General features: G+C 50.6%; 1 pseudogene across 1 annotated transcript; it reads right to left on the bottom strand.

Annotated features, from left to right (window-relative positions):
* Positions 1–4,841: 4,841 nt before the first annotated feature.
* On the bottom strand, positions 4,842–13,335 carry LOC144146946 (serine/threonine-protein phosphatase PP1-gamma catalytic subunit B-like; annotated as a pseudogene). Its single transcript, XR_013317779.1, has 3 exons — positions 13,278–13,335; positions 6,762–7,124; positions 4,842–5,305 (listed from the first exon to the last, which is right to left on the bottom strand). The product of XR_013317779.1 is annotated as a serine/threonine-protein phosphatase PP1-gamma catalytic subunit B-like (transcript).
* Between the last annotated feature and the right edge of the window lie 942 nt (positions 13,336–14,277).

Raw genomic sequence — 14,277 nt, 5'->3', positions numbered from 1 at the left:
AGCATTCTTTGACATGTTTATGTACTTTGAGGTCAATTGCTAGTGTTGAAGTCATCAGTTACCATGGAGACCCTCTGGTTTATAACCACTCCAAATTTTTCACCCGATGTTTTCACATTGAAAAATCTTTAACCGGCCTAGTTCACCGGTCGTTCCAAATAAAATATTTAACAAATGTTCAGCAATGTTCAGAGAGGAACCAAAAGTAGTGAACAAAGCCCCCAGATGTCAGTGGGCTGTCCTTAAGCTCTGCAGATGTAATTTTTGTAGTTTTCTTGACTTTTTTAGTCTTCTTGTGAACCAACTCCCACATCTCAAGAGGAGTCGTTGGCAAGGCAAGCGCATACCTTAAAGACTATGAATATAAAGTGAAGTTCCAGGCCCCAACCCTCCTTCAAGCTGCCTGCAGTAATCGTACATCGACCCATTCAGATACCCAGTAACATTTTTCAAAATTCACGCGTCCCCAAAGGTGTCCTGGCACCCTCACCTGGCAGTACATGAACTGTCCAGTTGTGGTCACCATGCTGTGGGTTCAAAGATAAACCTTTCCGGGCCACACCACAGGCACTCGCTAAATTAGGACGAAAATCACTACCATCAAATTAAGTGAAATCCACGCCACTGCCCTCTTTGCTGCCGGCACGTGGGATCACACTTTATTTCGCAGAGCAATCATCAGCTGACAAGGAAAGCGGCAAGTGGGACGGACAAGAGAGGAAAAAAAAGATTGTACATAGGCGAATGAGCAGGGTACGGCACAACAGAAATTTGACAAGGAGGCGGGGCAGGCAGGCATATCTGTGCAGGTTTACTGTCGAGAAGGCCGTTGAAGGCGGAAGAAAGGACTAAATTTAGGCCGAGTGGTGGTGGTGGTGGGGGGGGGGGAGGAGAGGGGATAAAAGATCATTGCGGCAGCGCAAAAAGATGTGAGCCAAATCAGAAGGGAATGGGGGAAGAGGGCTGCACCAGCACCGAGCTGCTCCTTACCGCAGCTACGAGTGCCTCCAGCCTGTCTTCTTTGTCAACTGCCTTCCCAACGTGCACGAAAGTGGAAGGCGGGGTCAAGTGATGTCGTGGAACACACGAGAGGGGGCCGAGCGTCTGTGTACGGTGGCCAATACGAGGAGGGATGCGGGCTAGCCCCTGGCGAGCACGGGGGCCGGTCGTCTTCGTCTTCGGTGAGCCTGGTAGCCTACCTCCGCCCGCAAAGGCAGACTTGCCAGGCTTGCTTCCTTCCGCTCACTGCAAGAGAAGAGGAGCCAACCAGTGAGCGTGCCGTCCTGACACGCGTCAGCACACGAAAGCAACCCCTGCAAAGCTCCTGCACTCCAAACAGTGCTGAATTTAGCCTCTTGAACGGGCACCTGATATTGCTCGGCTGGTATAAGTGTCATCACTAGGTACGTACCATATCTAGAGAAAGTACCGCAGAAAAACACTCGACCTAACTATCGGCCTCCTATGTAGTACCTGATGAGTACCACAAAGTACTTTAGAGAAAACACTAGACCTACTATCGGCTGCATCTTCAAAATTATCTTAGAAGTGTATGAAACAAGCCGTCGATCGTGCTGTAGAGTACCTAAATATGATTATTATTATTATTATTATTATTATGGTTATGGTGATGCAAGCCTACCAGGATTTGGCAATGTGTCATGGAGGAGTCACCTGCCTCTACAAAATCTAAGTGAAGGTTCTACGCAATAAAGTTGACGCAATTGCACGAATATCTTTCCCCCAAAAGTTCCTTGATTCAAGATATACCTCCAGCAACTTAAATTTAGGGGGCTTGTTTTACCAGTAAGGTGCCTTAAAATATCGCAAATCTGACCGCAGGATGAAAAAAAAAATGCTGCCTATCCAGCTTTAATTGAACATCACAATGAACAGTTGCAATACAAACTTTGGCGTATATTGTAATATGAACAGCCCATTACAACGGTCCTTTTCCCCCTTACTGGTTGTAATGATTAGACATGACAGTTATCAGCCAACTTCAGTCACGTGTGTGACGACGCACATTTTTGTTTTGATACATTAAACATAAAAAGTCAGAGCCCGTCCGTTAATATTTTGTTGTATCTTCTATATTTGCATTCTTCATTCATATATATATATATATATATATATATATATATATATATATATATATATATATATATGCATTGCCTGCTATGCGGCTAATTTAGCGCAACTGCCTCGCTTATCACTGGCTTAGCAGATAAGAGGGACAGGAAGCGTCTTTTTAGGCGCTTTCGGGCTGCTGTTAATGCCAAATAATAAAAAGGAGCACTTAAGCAATATGAAACATTTCGTTCATTTATAAAAGAAAAGTTGGAGCAGCTTGCACTAGTGGTGCAAGGCTGGAGAAAAAGCGGAGCTGGAGATCGACTTGGTTTCTTTCGGTTTTGCTTGGTTTTGCTGGGCTTTGCTAAGTTTTGTTACGTTTTACGATGTTCTTGCTAAGCTGGGAGTGAGGCCACGTTTAGCCCTATTTTTAGTTTAGGTGCGGCGCAAAGCAATCCTTAACGTATCTTTGCCCTACGACCACTTAATTCCGCCGGGTCCGGGTTACCGAGGAGGTGCTGTCGAACAAGTTAATCAAGCCGTGCGAAGCGCGCAATTGACGCGAAGCTGCGCCAAAACAGGCCCAATACCGTCGCTAAAGCAGACGACAAAGCCGACGGAAGGGTCCCGCCGACGCCCCCGCCGGGGTGACCACGGGGAACGCTGGGTGACAGCGCCCTATCGCCGCACCGTCATACACCGTGCTGCATGAGTGAAAAGCGCCCTCCTTCTCCCCAGCCGCGCTGGGAGTTTCTTGTACCGCACGCCATGAAAGAACCGTTGGCTGGTAAGGTAGAAAGCTTCGCTTTAAAAAGCGTCAAAGGCGTGATGCAAACGCTGCCTTCTATTTGGATAGCGTCCCTACAGGTTGTATTAAGTCGCATGGCGCACGCACTGCTAACGTAACTTTATGCCGGCAAAAGCATGATCTCCACTATTGTCTCCGCATGCATGGAAGAACGTCGCTGGAACTGGGGTAACAAATGCGGCACACTTTTTAAAATGAGGACTGGCTCGCTGACGATAAGTAGCTGGCCCCAACAGACTGCGTGAAGCAACCAGATATCTCGAAAGTTACGAAATGAATTGCGGGTGCATGGGAGGCACTGCCTTGCAGGATTGCAACGTGCACTTTCCTAAGTGCTGCTTATAAAATGCCCTCAGTAGTATAGACAGTGATGTCGGTTCGAGACAGCTCATATTATCTTGCATCTTGTGCCCGGTACTCTCTTGACTCTAGATTGCTTTATTTGGTCCCTATTGCCTTATTTCGTTATAATAGTGATGATTTTGTTGTGGAACAAGAAAAGAAACACCCTCACAGTAAATTCGTTGTCGAACACCTTCCTGCAAACAATGTGCACGTGTGCATGCTACGATGCGTGCCATAGTGGACGGCTGCAAGTTAGCTTAATCCCGTGGGACACCTTCTTTGCGTCTGCCGAAATCTCAACATGAGTCTTGAAATTTTGGCAGCGAGTTCTTACGCTGTCACTTACAGGGACACTGTGCAAAAATGCATCCAGATTCTCAAGCATCTACTGGCTGCACGATAAGCTGCAGAATGTTCTGGATGTCACTTGGGCAACCACAACAACTGCAACATTGGGAATGTATGAATGAATGAATGAATGAATGAAAGATGCTATTTTCACCAAGATAGCTTTAGGAAAAGTTGAAGGTGGGAGTCAGATGTTGTGAATCCAACTAGACAACTTCTTGAGAAGCGAGCCTTTGCAGATGAGGGCTTACGCAGCAGCACATATCAGCGACGACCAGAAAAGCGGGCTTGCACAGCAGCGCACCCATGATGACCCGCTACAATCTGACGCTCCCCCCCTTTCCCCAACGGCGACACGGCCCCATAGACAGAAAAAAATGGAGAAGGAAGTCTCACCTGTCGCGGCGCCGCCGGTGCCTTGCCTCCAGCTGCAATTCCACCGTAAGGAAATTTCTTCTTGTCGGCTGGCTTCAGAATCTGCAGAATAGGAAAGAAAAAGGGGGGGACGGCAAGAGTGACTCCTCCATAGTAGATTGACTGCTGTAAGGAGTGCAGTCAAAATGTGTTTTATCACCAATTTGGAATTTTACGGGCATATCGGCCTACCAAACAGAATGCTTCTATAGTAAGACCAACAAGTAGCTCTGTACAATGAACACACACACAAAGAACGCTGGTGACATATGGAACCTAACGGAGCCAGTTTTGAGAATGCAGGCCGAAGTTGGCCAATAAGAGCAATCACAGTCAATCTACGCTGTATCGAACGGAGCAAATAAAGCGAAGTAGTTTAATAAGCCCAGAAATATAATATTGTGCCCCAAACTCCTCAAAAAGCAGCGTTAATAACGACTAACAACTAAGCATGAATATTAACGTAAATAATGAGAGAACGCCACCCAAGAGAAATTGTTCGCACTACGAATAAATGCAAAGTATTCTGCTTTAGTTGGATTTTAACCCCGACATGGTTACATTCTATGCTCTTGCATCCGTGAGCCACTTGCGCATGGCTTTTTTGCACAGCTTCAAATGCTTTCAATACAAGGTTCAACAGCGCTGCTATTGTACGCTTGCTCTGGTGATAGTAGGAGCCCAGAGGCCCAGTGCGCTGATTACGGTGTCCAAATCGGTGTTGACAAATCATGAGAAATTCTAGTAACATCACACCAGTCCAGCTCACAATAAATAATACTCAGCTTATGACATTTAAATTCATTTCGATAAAAATAAAATCCTGAATAGCAGTGGTGTACGCTTGTAGTACCTGGAAGGAGCACATGAGCGTCTCGTCGACGCTCATCATGGCGCCCGCATTGTCGAACTCCCCGCAGTAGTTTGGCGCGGAGAAGAGGGTGACCAGCTGGCGCTTGGCGAAGAACTCGTAGCCGTCCTCGACCACCTGGTGCGCGCGGCAGATGAGGTCCAGGTCGTGCTTGTGCAGGAACTTGGCCACCACGTCGGCGCCGAAGGTGAACGACACCCCCCGGTCGTTCTCCCCCCAGCCCATGATGTCCTTGTCCGGGTCCGACCACAGCAGGTCGCACAGCAGGCCCTGGTCCGGCACGTCCGTGGGCCGCATGATGCGCCGCACCTGCTCCATGGACTGCAGGTCCGGGCTCAGGCCCCCGTGCATGCAGAAGATCTTCTCGTCCACGATGGCCGCCACGGGCAGGCAGTTGAAGCAGTCCGTGAACGTCTTCCACAGCTTTATGTTGTAGCGCCTCTTGCCTGCACACGCAACACGGGGGAAAGGGAAGGGGAGGGACCGATGACCACGCTCTCCATCATGCCTTCACAAGAGAAGAGCGGGCTGAGAGGTGACCAGTCCAGTCAGCGCCATCTGATTTGGAGGGAGTTGTTTCAAAGCGGCAGCTTACAAAGACAGACAATACAGCAGAGCCCGTCTTCCCCGAAGTCCTATCCCCATGCTGCACTAACCCTTCCACATTATCCCTGGTGTCTAGCAACGAATCTTGGTTGGTACCCGCCGGCTTCGCACCTTAAAGGCTGCGTACTCACAGGTCTGGCAAGTGGTGTGGGGGGGCTAGAGAGGCGCGAATGTTCGACATCTGGAGACCTTTCATACTTTCAAGGGCCACGGCTTCACGCATGATTACACTGCAGTTTAATCAGCTATATTATGCACAGACAGCTAATTTAAAGCACTATATTAACCGCGACTGTTCATTCATTTTGCACAAAATAATAACCCAGCCACAAGTCAATAGCTTCGCACAACGTAATTCGACGCATTCTTGGTTTGACACAGTGAATTATAAATCGCGTAGGCGTTGGACAAGAACCAAAGAGCCAGAGCTAGCCCATCGCTGACGTTACACGATCGACTTCCCGGACAGATCTTCTGTAAACAAATGGCAGTCGTGACTGGCTCAGTTTTTTTTTCTCCGAAGCGGAGAAACCATCGCAGTTTCGATGCTTGCTATTAGCTGCCTGTTTGCCAAGCATACAGCTTTATTTCCAAGATTGCTGCACGGTAATCCACTTTAGTCGATAAGATGGCAATAAGATGTCAACAAAACAGGAAAGAGCGCACTTATTAACTCGAAGCTGCACTCGACCTGCCATTACCAACAACCGTGCTACCAACCGCTACCAACAACCAGCATTACCGACAACTGTGGCAGTTGCATGCCATGCATGATGGCATGCCACATTATGTGAAGTTCTGCCGAGACCGAAAAAAAAAATTCACGCTCTCGCACTGAGCTATCCTACGTCAGGTACTGTTCCAGAAGGTGGTGTACTGATATTTTACACACACAACTCTCGTGGTCGGTTTTGCGCTGTGGCCGCCTGTACGCACATGCAAACAGATGCGTCCTCGAGTGATACCGCCCGCAAGCACTAGCGCGTCAATCCGTCAACTCGCAATCAGGATTAGTTTCGTCCATTTAATGTCCGTTCCCATGTGTCCATTTTGAGCGAGCCCTGATTGGCGGAAAGCAAACCACCCGGATGTGACGCAGCCCCAGTAAGGCGTGGCGTCGATTACTGTGCAAGTAATTGTTCAGAGGCCTCGCAAGCGCCGCAACGCCACAATTGAAATGGGCGCAAAACCCGCTCAGGGCAAAATTACATTCCCGTCTATCCTGGTGGAACCGCATCTGAGCGTTGGACAAGACTGAGTGCGCAGTGGTAAAAGAGCCGGCATGTTATTACGCACACTCATCGTAGAACCCGTAGATGCGGTTGATCGATGCGCACTCGTGGTTCCCGCGCAGGATGAAGAAGTTCTCGGGATATTTGATTTTGTAGGCGAGGAGCAGGCTGATGGTCTCGAGCGAGTGGCGACCCCGGTCCACGTAGTCCCCCAAGAACAGGTAGTTGCTCTCTGGGGGGAACCCGCCGTACTCGAACAGGCGGAGGAGGTCGTAGTACTGGCCATGGGTGTCCCCGCAGATCTTCAGGGGGGCCTCCAGCTCCAGTAGAATGGGCTGGGAGAGGAACACCTCACGGCCCTTCAGGCACAGGCCCCGGATCTCGTTTTCCGCCAGCTGCACATTCTTGCCCGGCCGGGATCCACGCACTGCGAGAGAGACAGGCAAATCAAAACCACTCACATGAGCCGCTATGTTCCACCAATTCGATGGCCGCGGCAAAAAGATTCGCACGCCGTCTTCGCGAGGGGTCATCGTCGCACGTACGGATCACACACTGGGCAAAATTCCTGAGCTCTCCACTTTGTGAAGATGGAAACCACCAAAGCTGTACATGTGTAGCTGTGGTGGGTTTTCGAGTTCCCAGCGCACCTCCGCGTGCTTCTACTCATACCAAGCACCGACGCTCCCTCAATTCCGTTCTTCTTCCTCCGAGCGAGCGACACGCGAACGGTCACTAAATAGGCTACGCTTAGGAGTGCCGCCACGTCGTGCACCCGGAAGCGTCCGGGGGGCCATTTTGTTTCTGGCTTGCAGTGTTGCCATCTCTCCCAACGAAACCTAAATAAGCTACGCTTAGGAAGACCGCCGCGTCGTGCACCCGGAAGCGTCCGGGGGGCCATTTTGTTTCTGGCTTGCAGTGTTGATCTCTCCCAATGAAATCGCCACCGGTTGTGACGGGCACAGTGTGACCGGCCGCTCTAGCGTCCACGCAGCAAAGAGAGAGAGAGAGAGAGGTGAGAGGCGCCCAGAAACAAAATGGCTGCGCGCACATGTAAACAAATATCACGTGGTGCCGACCAACCAATGAAAATCCTGGCGGCACATAACAATGAAAAGAGTAACGATACTCTAAAAGCCGTCATTTAGTGACGAATGAAGAAGGATAGTCTGCCGTGCGTCCTCCCATGTAAATGTCTCTCTTCTCTCTCCGCCCACCTTTCGCACTCCCCCACCCCCCTCCCGCGTCTCGCTCATCCCACGATGAACAGAGCGGAGGTTTGCTAATGTAAATTCAATTTCCCCCCTGTAAGGTCCACTTATGAAATTAGCAGCCGGGCGCCCGGGCTGCGCGTGAGAACCCGCCGCTCTGTCTGGCGACGTAGCACTGCCGACACTGCGCTGCAGTCGACGCCACTTGGTCACGGCGTGCGCGGGAGACGGATTGTCTGGCCCACCGCATGCCACAAAGATGATCCCCCATTGAGAGGGCAGACTTCGGCGCCGGATTCCAGGAACGTCTACTTGACGCGCGGAGGTGGTGGGATTACCGGCGTTCGGACAAGCGCCGCAACACGTCCCGGTCAGCATGACGCACAGTTCCGTCTTTCGCGCTCATCCCTCCGGGTCGTACGCGTTTTCTGGCCCGCGGGCGGTCCGTTGACCTGAGATAGCGGCGCCTCATTGAATATTCCGTGACGTGCTGAGTGACAGCTGTCTACGTGAATTCGGGCACTCCCACACGCGTGTACGAACGCTACAGGGGCGTTCCCGAGAGAGGGTGATCTCGAGGTTTTAAAAGGCCGAACTTGGCCGTTGGAAATCGTTCTTGTCTGAGCGCTGAGCTGGCAGTTCCCGGCGAGACAAGGAGTCTCGACCGTTAACGCTAGGTTGGGATTTGTGAGCCCCCTAGTCGAGGTTAAGATCGCGTCGGAGGTTTAGGGTGCAGCGCCGCGCCGCGCCGGGCAACTAGACGGATCTTGCGGCGAGACAGAGTCTCGGCCGTGGTTTCTCGAGCGGTTTGTGTACGCTCCGAGAGTAGGAGAGTTAGACGAAGCTGAGGAGCTCGAGTGATTTTTGCGCACTCGGAGCTAGCGTCTAGCTGCAGTTTGAAGTTTTTTTTCTTTTTATTACTCATGTACCCAGTTATCCTACTGTAAATAGCTGTACATAAACTTCCGTTTCATTTAATCAACTTCAACACCTCGAGTTCGTCAATTCGACCGCCATCTCCAAGAACTTTAACACCATCGCCCTGCCAGCCTCCTGCCAAATCAACCGGAGCCCGGGCGATTGGGTTCCTGATCGACACCGGACTTCGGGGAAACGATCTTTACTCCCCCCTTTCACTGGACACGCTCCATCTTGTGGAACCTTTCGTAACTGTTTAATCATATGCAGCCCCGAGGTCTAGGCTCGGGTGGGAGCCTTCTTTGTATGGAGCCTTCTTGTAATATTGTTTTCAACGCATATTTTTAATTGGCTATCGCCTGTGTTTTCTTTTTTTCTAAACAATGTTGACGAGGTCCCAAATTTAATGATCTGAAAATGTTTTGCCTTCTCGTTTCAGGATTTTTATAGGGCTGCGTCTAATCGCACGGTAGCCATGAAAATTACCTCCGGGAAATTCTCACGGCATTTTCCATAAAACCCATGGCTGGCCTAAAATTCGCTGATAACAACTCCCCACCGTAACGTAAGAGCATTAACTTCACCGAACCCCTAACCTAACGTAACCAAACCAACTCTAAACAAAGTATTCTACCCTACCGAATTTATCATGATCTACCCAAGTCCATCCCAAGTGCAACAAACCTAGTTTAACGCAGTCCCACGACACAGAACACAGTCCATATTAAACCTAATTTAAACCATTCTACAGTCGTCGGTCACTTGAAGGGGCCATGCAGACAAAATGCAAGTTTGGTTCATTCAAAATATTGCCTCGTTAGAATCATGCTGACACCACTTTGAACGTAAACTTAGCTCAAATAAGCTATATAATTAGGAAAAAAGGGAATGACCATACGACCCACTAGCTCATTTCCCGCAACAGAACCAATGATGTCATACAAGCCAGCTCTGCGATTGGCGGAGGCCGGCAAGAGCAGACGCAAATTAAGCGGAGCTTGTAAGCTTGCCAAACGAGCTATTTGCCCTTAAATTTAGGGCACATTCTTTTTATATCAGTAAGAACGGTAGTACAAACAGTGGAAGTTACGAAAGCACACGTAAACATAGAAGTACCGATGAGTGCGGCTGCTCCTACTGCGCGCACCATGCTTGGTTTAGATGCACAGCACTGCGGGACTTTGGGGTTGTCTCAGACGACACTGGCCGATTGGCGCTAGCGACGGAGTCTTACGTGACCATATTTGTCGAGCGAGCACAATGTTTCACGAAACGTTTATTTTCTCCATGAACAAAAACAAGCCAAGTTTAAATGGGGTCGTGAACAAACCAAAGGCAGAAAACGGCTTGATGATGATGATCGTTTGTGGCCGAAACCCTTTGTATCGGGTGGACACCGAAATGTCCTCGCCAGGTGAAAAAATTTACAAAATACATATAAAAAGGGAAAAAAATGCGGCTGAATGCCTGAAGTCACTGCACCGTCCCCACCAGCGAGAAGACTAAAGGTAGCAGTTGTCCTGCAGTCTTGTGCATATGGTACACTGCATGCGTATGTACGTCCCACTTGCACTGTCACCATTCACTGCAGTTGACTCGTGCGTTCACTGCACCGTCACCACAGCCCCACCCAGCCGAACCGATCGCTGCCAGAGTTGCAGTCGTTCTTTCGTCGTGCGTACGTCCATGGTGTTGTCAATGGAGTACTCGAACCCTACCGCCTGTTGTACAGTGGCGTTGACTCTGGCGGGTGGGCGCAGCTTGTGGCAGTGCAGCACCAGGTGCTCGATGATTTCCTCGTGTTCGCTGAATGCCCTGCGCTTTGCTGCTTGTACCTCCGGTGTTCTGTCGTAGCGCCGGCAGTACAGCATCGTGCTCAGTGCCCCCGCACTTGCCTCGAAGAGGAGCGCGCTGCCGCTGCTGTTGTCGTAGCCACGCATCCGGCCTATATCTTGCCTGTGGCTGCGGTATAGTTCCAGGGTAGACTTTTGGTTCATTGCGCTCCGCCAGTGAGCGTGTTCCTCCCCTCACTCTGGCGCGCACCTTGTCGGTGATCATGTGCGGCGGGCCCACCTCAATCGGTCTGGTAGTGAAGCCGAATTTTCAGCGGAGGTGGTTAAGGCGGTTGCACCACTGTGTGCGTACACCCTTTAAAGGAGCACTGACACGAAAATTTTATGTTACACTTTTATTGCTTTTATCGATGCTTAACGGTCTGGCGAACCTGAAACAGCACTTCAAATACTTCAGCGCGCGATATTTAATTACATTGAACGGCCTGAAAATCGTTTGTTTCAAACTCCCGCGCTTTCATCCCGAACGGCGCATATGACAGCCTCCCGGTTTGACCTCACCGCTTTGTGCGGACGTCACCGGCGCCCGCTTGAGAGGGTGTTGCGCCCGCTCGCCGCTCGTGGGGCCGCGCGCGTGAAGTGACGTCACGAGTTTTTGACGAGCGCTGTCGCGTCACTTCTTTTTCCTCTCCTGGAGTGATGTCACGCTGATGTCCATTTGCTGAGTGCCGCTCCGCGCGCTGCTCCGTCGGCGCGATAAATGCGATCCAATTGAACTATGTTCTTCGCGTCGCAGGCCGCTCATATTTCGGCCAGGGTATTCTGTTGAGTGAAGGAAGCGAACTGTGCAATAATATTAACGCCGAAAATTGGTGTCAGTGCTCTTAATGCCATGTAGTGGAACAGTCGCCACGTTCAGCGTTCGTCGTTCGTGACTCGGAGTCGCTCTTCGAACGCAATCTTGCTGGTGGCCTCGCGAGCCTCAAACGTTGACCATCCCAGGTCACCTTGTATGGCCTCCACAGCCACTCAGCCATGGGAGCCCAAGGCAAGGCGGCCCACCTCTCACTGACCACGCTCGAGCCACCCCCGTGTTGACGCCGACACACACACCACAGCGTTCGCGAAGGTGATACATTGGACGTGCACCGACTTCCACGGGTCACGGACCAGCAGGTATCGGTTACACCCCCATATAAGCACCGTCTGCGTAGGATACAGCTGGCGCGTCTCGACTTTTCTTTTGCCGCGCTGTGGTGGCACCATTTAGGCTGATGACGACGTTAGCATTACAAGTCTCCGCTCCACACCAAGTTTTAGATGCAACGCATCTCTTTAACTCGCCTTGTCCCGCGTCGTTGTCGCGGCGTAGTCCGCATCCCTCCCCCATTCTCCTCGCCGCGACAGCTGCGCGCTCCGCCGCTCTCACCGCAGCGCCATCTGTGCGTCAGCGCGGTCAGCGCGAAGCTTGCGCTCGGCTGCGCTCGCTCCCGTCGCCGTGCCAGCTGTGCATTAGCGCGCAGCTTGCGCTCGGTTAAAAATTTACACCATCTTCCTGCGAGGGGAACCATGGGGTAGATGCGACGCATTGGGGGTGAACATGCTGCGTAAATAGGATACACAACGACAGCAATCCACACGCTGACATCGCTAACATAACGGAAACGCAACGGCAACCCCCGATGCGTCGCATGTATACCCCATGGTTCCCCTCGCGGGAAGATGGTGTAATTTTTTTCTGATGAAAGACCTGTTCATGTGATGTCATTGCAAACGTCGTTCAAATACACGTTTTGGCGCGAGAATCAAAATTTTAGCTTAAAGTGATTAATTTCGCAGTGAATAAAGCATCATTTGCTTCCGGACAAGCGCTGGGGGCACTATAGAACACGAAATCTCTCGAATAAAACAAACTTGTATTTTGTATTCATGGCTCCTTTTAAAATAACCAGAACGAAAAAAAAGCATTAACAAAATCACGATGAGCGAAAACTTCAAAACATTAAGGAAGCAAAAAACACAGTTCCCCTCTGACAGACTGGAACAACCCTTGTTTTAAAGCGGGTGATATACCACAGCGCCACAAGAGTAGCTGTAGGAGCACGTTTTCGGAGAGTATTTGTCCCAGAGAATCTCCGGGTGCCGTGCTTAGCCAATCAGAGGCGACTGCCGCGAGAAATTTCCAACGATAATTCTCCCGGTTGGCGTGATAACAGACAATACATTTTTTATAACTTGTAAAAGAGGTATCGGTGTTGGTGAGGAGGAAAATTCTTGGTCCACGGAGACGATCTGCCGTAACCTAGCCGTACACAGCATCACTGTATACAGACGCGAGAAACCAGAGCCGGGCCGGTCCGCCCGCTACATGCGGACCCCGTCTTCGCGCCACATGCGATCTCCTGCGACCCATTCCTCTTCTTCCAGCTCGCTCCGGGGTCGAAGCAGCCCTTCGAAACTCGCAGCGCTTTGCTGGAGGTGAATATACAGACCGGTCGGCGACGGAGTGCGCGGGCAACTGCCTACTTATTCAAGGGCGACCACACACCGCGACGTCCCTGACCCCCCCCCCCCCCCCCGTCCAAACTAACCCCACAGCGGTTATAGGACTACCGCGCTCGCCACCGAGCGAAAGCACCAAGGCTCTGCGACGCTCACCTTCCAGCAGTTTCTGCAGAATGTTGTCGATGTTGAGTCTTTCGGGCTGGTCGGCCATCGTAGACGGCCTAGCCCTGGGAAGGGAACGGGAGCGGTAGTGGTTGGCCCGTCAGCTTTCGAGAGTCGCGCGCGCTGGCGCTACCACCGAACGCCTTTCTCGCCGACTGTGACGTCATGATGACGGTGATGATGATCGTTGTTTGCTGATCCTGAGCCTTCTCTCCTTATCGTCGCGGAAATTGAAAAAAAAATTTTAGTTAAATCATTACCAAGACCTCGTCAATCCCCCTCCGTGAGCGTGCGTCATTATACAAAGAAGAAGGAGAGGAAGAAGAGGAGAAAGAAAACAATTGGGGGGGGGCGAGATTTAGACGTTTACAACTACTCCAGACTTATCGGCAAGACACCCTTCTCTCTTCTAGAGATCATAGCCACCTTCGTCATGCGTGGAAGCCGATGTTTTGAGTCAAGGCTATGCGCGGTAGCAATCACTAATCTTCGATGCGAAACTCCCCAATTAAATTTTTTATCTTTATAAATCTGGTCTGGCTCCATCTCCGCAATGCCCATTCCGCGACAAACTGAAAAAATATAAAACATTTCCTTTTGAATTGCCGCAGCTTCTCCCCAATGCGACACACGCATCTGGAGTCAACCTTTAGGCGCCTCGACCTTCCGCTATCTACTTCCGAGGTTCTATCACTAGGTGCTTCCGTCCTAGGAATTTGCTACAGGGATGTTGTGTCCCTGTATGTTGCGGCGACAGGCCGGTTTCCCTGTTAGCCAGCTAAGCGTTTACGTTTATTTAATGTTTCTTCCTGACTCTACTTTCATATTATACAAATATAAAAATTCTGCCCTGTGTTTTCTTTTCTAAATTTTGGGATCTAACGTCACATCCTGATTAGGCACTAAGCTTCTCGGCCAATTCCCCGCGTGGGTACGTGGCGTGGTTTGAGACAGCCAACCAACCAACATATTATATTCCGCATTGATTTGT

This window comes from Haemaphysalis longicornis, unplaced genomic scaffold (genome assembly GCF_048455015.1).
Source record: "Haemaphysalis longicornis isolate Haplotype H1 unplaced genomic scaffold, Haemaphysalis longicornis Haplotype H1 scaffold_7, whole genome shotgun sequence".
In the NCBI taxonomy this organism is placed as follows: Eukaryota; Metazoa; Arthropoda; class Arachnida; order Ixodida; family Ixodidae; genus Haemaphysalis; species Haemaphysalis longicornis.
This window is presented reverse-complemented; position numbering and strand designations above follow the sequence as displayed.